The sequence below is a fragment of the Procambarus clarkii genome, chromosome 82 (genome assembly GCF_040958095.1).
Source record: "Procambarus clarkii isolate CNS0578487 chromosome 82, FALCON_Pclarkii_2.0, whole genome shotgun sequence".
NCBI lineage: Eukaryota > Metazoa > Arthropoda > Malacostraca > Decapoda > Cambaridae > Procambarus > Procambarus clarkii.
The window spans coordinates 9,977,755-9,982,754 of NC_091231.1; the positions used below are offsets into that span (position 1 = coordinate 9,977,755).

The following is a 5,000-nucleotide window of genomic DNA, read 5'->3' on the forward strand; positions in this document are numbered from 1 at the left end:
CGGAGTCGCGGAGCTCTATGTGGGAGAGCGTTGTAGCTCTATGTGGGAGAGCGTTGTAGCTCTATGTGGGAGAGCGTTGTAGCTGGATGCGGTCCTAGTCTGCTGCCTGTTCTGTGTCGAAGCTGTAGCGTCTTGGAGACGATTAGAACTGCCTAGGCCGAGTGCTACATTCTTGACTGGAAATTGTACTGTCAGCTATTCGATTAATTGATTGATTGTCCTACTTTACAGTGCGTTACCACACTTTCACATACATTATTTCTGCTTCTTTTTTTAACTTTTACAATATTATATATAAACCCATTGCTTAACTAATGTAAATCTTGTAAATATATATATATATATATATATATATATATATATATATATATATATATATATATATATATATATATATATATATATATATATATATATATATATAGTTATAGGCACTAGAGCATGGCACCTGCTCAATATCCCCACCATGGGAGGTGGGGATATTTGGGGGGGGTTAAATACCCCTAAAAATTTCCATGTCTTTTAAGGGTCTGAGTATGGTGTAGTGGGTTAAAGGTGTACCAGCTATGCCAGGTGTTTTGAAGCATCTGTGCTGGCTAGGGTTCGAGTCTCCTGGTGGGGGTTATTGTCTAAAGTTTATATAATATTATTGTGTTTGTGGTGAGCACATCCATGTGTTCTCGTGTGTGCTCAGAGCAAGTGGTAACCAGAACCACATTGAAAAGTTAAACGCAATAGGGTTACAATGACCAGTTGTATAATAAATGCTAATCAAAGAGCAAAAAAATTAAGTTCGTTAACTCTACACATTGAACTGCCGCTGTCTTCAGCCAATTTATTTTGCTTTATATAAAATAAAGTAAATGACTATCAATTGACGTAGAGAGTATCACCCATAATCAATCCAATCGTTATATAAGGGACGTATTATTAAAATTACAGCAGCCTAATATTGACGTTTTCTATGCGTGCCTAGGTAGGTTAGTTGCTTAGGCTCGTTCGTTCCTAACTTGGGGCTAGATTCACGATGAAGTTACGCAAACACTTACGAACGTGTACATTTTTTCTCAATCTTTGGCTGCTTTGTTTACAATTATTAAACCAGTTAATGAGCTCCGAAGCACCAGGAGGCTGTTTATAACAATAACAACAGTGGATTGGCAAGTTTTCATGCTTGTAAACTGTTTAATAAATGTAACCAAAGCCGTCAAAGATTGAGGAAAGATGTACACGTTCGTAAGTACTTGCGTAACTGCTTCGTGAATCTGGCCCTAGGACAACAAATTGTAGTTTCTACAGAGTTGCAAATCGAGCGGTTTGTTTAAAGTGTCACCAAAAAGTCGTCCTTGGAGACGTTGCCAACCTTCCCTGCGCCGCTCCCAATTCAAACCAGCTGGAAATTAGCGTAAACAAATTACTATTTCTGAAAACAAAATATTAAATTACTCAAAGCTAAAACAAGTAATTAATTGCCAGACAAAGCTGAGTCACCAGTATTGTATCCTCGTGAGGAGATATTTCGATTCACAGTTTCAATTACGTACACACTTTATACAAGTTGTTTAACGCAAAACAAAATCTAATCATTTTATGAAAACTGTATATTAAATTATATTCAATGTGATTTAGTTTATATTAGCATGTAAAAAGCCTCGTGTGAACACCTAGCATAACACTATTTTGCCATTGTCGAGAGCAGGAAGCCTATTAGGATTATGGCGGTTCTCTTAGATGAAGTAACCGACCTATTGACCTTCACCTGGATGCAACCCTCCAACAGTTGCCTAACTCCCAGGTTCCTATTTACAGCTAGGTGAACAGAAACAATAGGTGAAAGGAAGCGTTGCTTAATTGAAAATAAATTCATTTTATCGCATTTGACCTTTGTAGGCTGCGCGCTAGAGAGAGAGAGATGGAAGCTTTTATTTTAGTGGGAGGGGAAGATGAAGGGTGTAGCAGGGAGGGAAGGTGAAGGGTGTAGCAGAGAAGGAAGGGTGAGGAGATGCAGCAGGGAGGGGTGTAGTGTGTCACCAAGCAGGTTGTGTAGCGGGCTACACCCTAGAGAAGGGACCAACTAACCTGTTGAGAAAGGTGCCACCTAGCCTCCGTCGTGGCCTCGGCCAAGAGAGGAATGAAAGTGACCACTTTTGCTTTTTATGCTGCTCGTGTTTATACCCACGCTTCGTGTGTGCACTCTGGAGTGGTGCACTCTAGGGCAGTGCACTCTGGGACGGTGCACTCTGGGACAGTGCACACTCCACTCTGTGGTGGTGCAGATCAAGAGGCAAGGTTCAAATGAGAAACTACAGGGTTGGAAGCTGGAGACAGATGAGAAATCGGTATGATAACTTCAGGTTTGAGTCATAAGTAAATGGAAGGGGCTATACACGGAAGCGGCTTTGAGACATACAATAATTAAGCAGCCTCAGTGAGAAACATGGCCAGAAACAGGAGAAACATGGAATCAAGTGACCAGGAGTGGAAAGGCGGTCTCCGAGAGCTATGTATCGACCATTTTAACACAACCAGGCTGGCTCTCTCTCTCTCTCTCTCTCTCTCTCTCTCTCTCTCTCTCTCTCTCTCTCTCTCTCTCTCTCTCTCTCTCTCTCTCTTTTGTGGTGGTGATATTTGCCACCTCACTCCGCCAAAGGCATATTATCTCATGTTTATTTAACCTTGTATGTATTAGCATAGCTTAATGAGTCGAAACAATTATTTGCAGTTAATTAACGTCATTAAAGACCTTTAAAGAGCAGCCCATCCTCCGAATATGGGGGAGGTAAATGTAATGGCACAAGTGTAATTATGTACTATTCCTAGCAGTCACAAATTGTACTTATTACACTTAGTATTAAACCGTACTGTCAATTCGGATACTTTTCAGCGAGAGTTAAAATACCTCTGGATGGCTTGTATGTGATTATTTTGCATTTTGTTTCCTTGTTGCAAAAAGTGTCTTGGTATTTGGTGACTCGGTATTGATTGTAGCTTAGCAAGTCATTTATATAAATATATTAGATTTTCCGGCTATTAGCTATGTCAGTTTACCATGTCTATCAAGTCACCCAAATTAGTTTGTGGTAATTTTGTTATATCTTAGTGATACATATTCTGCAAGAGCAACGGAGCAAGGAACCTTTAGAACTTGAGATATAGTGTCGTCAACGTTGGCATCTTCACGTTCTGGTCTTGTTCTTACTCTCATGGTGGGTTTGGTAAGTTGCGTAAATACTTGATGGATCCCGACCATCAAGCATACTCCACAGCTTCTCATCCATGGCTTTATCCTGCCTTCGACCTACTTATATGTGTCTGCCTGATAGTGACCCCCTAACTGTGATTGTGAGAAGTGAGATCTAGATGTTGTGTGGCGCTTACAAGCCTTCTTGTACCTCTTTCAATGCTTTACACTACTGTGTGTGTGCAGAAAATTAACGACTGAAAATAAAATAATTGTGCAGGGTTTATAATTAAGATCATTGAAAACTGGGACACTCAAAGTTTCGGAAAAGTATTTTTTGAACAAAATTCTAAATGGCCAAATTCAGTATATATATATTAGATAAAACAGTTAAATGCCTCATACAGATCAGACGATGGTTTAAACAGGTGTTTTGTGTGACACAAACTTTTCTTGGATTTGTGTTGTGTTTGGTCATCTAATAAAAGCCAAGCAATATTGCAAGGACATGTTGTAACAAGAAGCATTAGGATAAGAAGGGTGTGCAATTGAAATTGAAATAAGTTTATTGAGGTAAAATACACACAAAGGGATGAGGTAGCTCAAGCTATTCTCACCCCGTTCAGCACATCGTGTTAATACATACATAGACACACATGGGGGTGTGCAGGACACAGGTGGGAGGTGAGTGAGGGTTGACACGCATGCATGTTGTGTCAACAAACGTTTTTATGAAAATAATAATAAAAACATTTGGGACAGTCAGTAAGTAGGATTTTCGTGACTTTTCATGGTCATGTAATATTCCTTTGCAAACGGATTACAATGCAAGTTTATGCTATGCAAAACCATAATTTCATCAGAACTGCAACTTCGTAAGTACATTTCACTGAACGAAGCAATCTACTACTACTAATACTCCTTACTGAATCTATTCTAAACACAATGACATTTCCCCTAAATCATCGATCACTGGTACGTTTGGTCTCCCTCACCCCACCTGTCCCTCACATGCCCTTAATTGTAACTCCAAATCCCATTGTGTCATGTTGATTTGCAATGTTGCAAATATTAAATCTTACCTTAACAATGTTGCATGCAACTCTACAGCTGGCCAAGGAATCGGTCTACGTCTCAATTTTCCCTACTATTATGTAGTGTGTAGTGGGTGTCCTGTAGTCATACCCATCCCAATTACTGTTGGGTCCATAAATGTCTGACATTGTGTTTCATGTGTCCGTTACAGGTGTCCCACGGCCCCATGACGTAGCCCACCTGTCTACTCCGACCCCCAGATGCCTCTTGGTCAGCCTTTCGCCCTTACCTGCCCCTCAAATCCCATACATTTGTGCACTTATTACCCCTTTTAGAAACTTTGTCAATATCATTATAAGCTATCATTAGCTTCTTGTTGTATTTTCCTGCTGAATTTTACCATTTTCCTGCTAAATTTTTACATTTTCAATGTTTTATTTACACCGCTTATTGCAAACATCTGTAATGCCACCGGTGTCTTCTATGCAGGTTGACTTTGGTTCTATCTGGCTGCTTATAATTAATATTTAACACCCGGGTAAATGATACTAATTTCAATATTTCTATTTTAATTTCAATTTCAATTTCAATTTGGTGGTCTCCTTGTAATTACGTATTACATCTTGCATTCTTTCTTTATAATCTCTTAGATGGAGGAACGAGGATTGTTCAATAGCTTCAACAAATTGTTAGCATTAAGTAGATATCTTGTACGACTAGGTTCTCCCGTCTCCCTCCTCCTCCCCGTCTTCCGTCCCTTGTGATAGAACACACGGTGTGTTCC

At 39.7% G+C, this 5,000-nt stretch overlaps 1 protein-coding gene across 7 annotated transcripts in view; it reads left to right on the forward strand.

The window, feature by feature from the left end:
* Window positions 1-5,000, forward strand: part of LOC123764321 (solute carrier family 15 member 2) — a 75,893-nt gene that overhangs the window by 27,731 nt on the left and 43,162 nt on the right. For 6 of the 7 annotated variants that reach the window (XM_069316096.1, XM_069316098.1, XM_069316095.1 and 3 more), the window contains exon 2: window positions 4,428-5,000. This exon is cut by the window's right edge and continues 715 nt beyond it. The exons of the other annotated variant lie outside the window; for it this stretch is intronic. The gene's annotated coding sequence lies outside the window, so the exon portion shown is untranslated. The remainder of the gene's footprint in view (window positions 1-4,427) is intronic. 7 annotated transcript variants of the gene reach the window in all.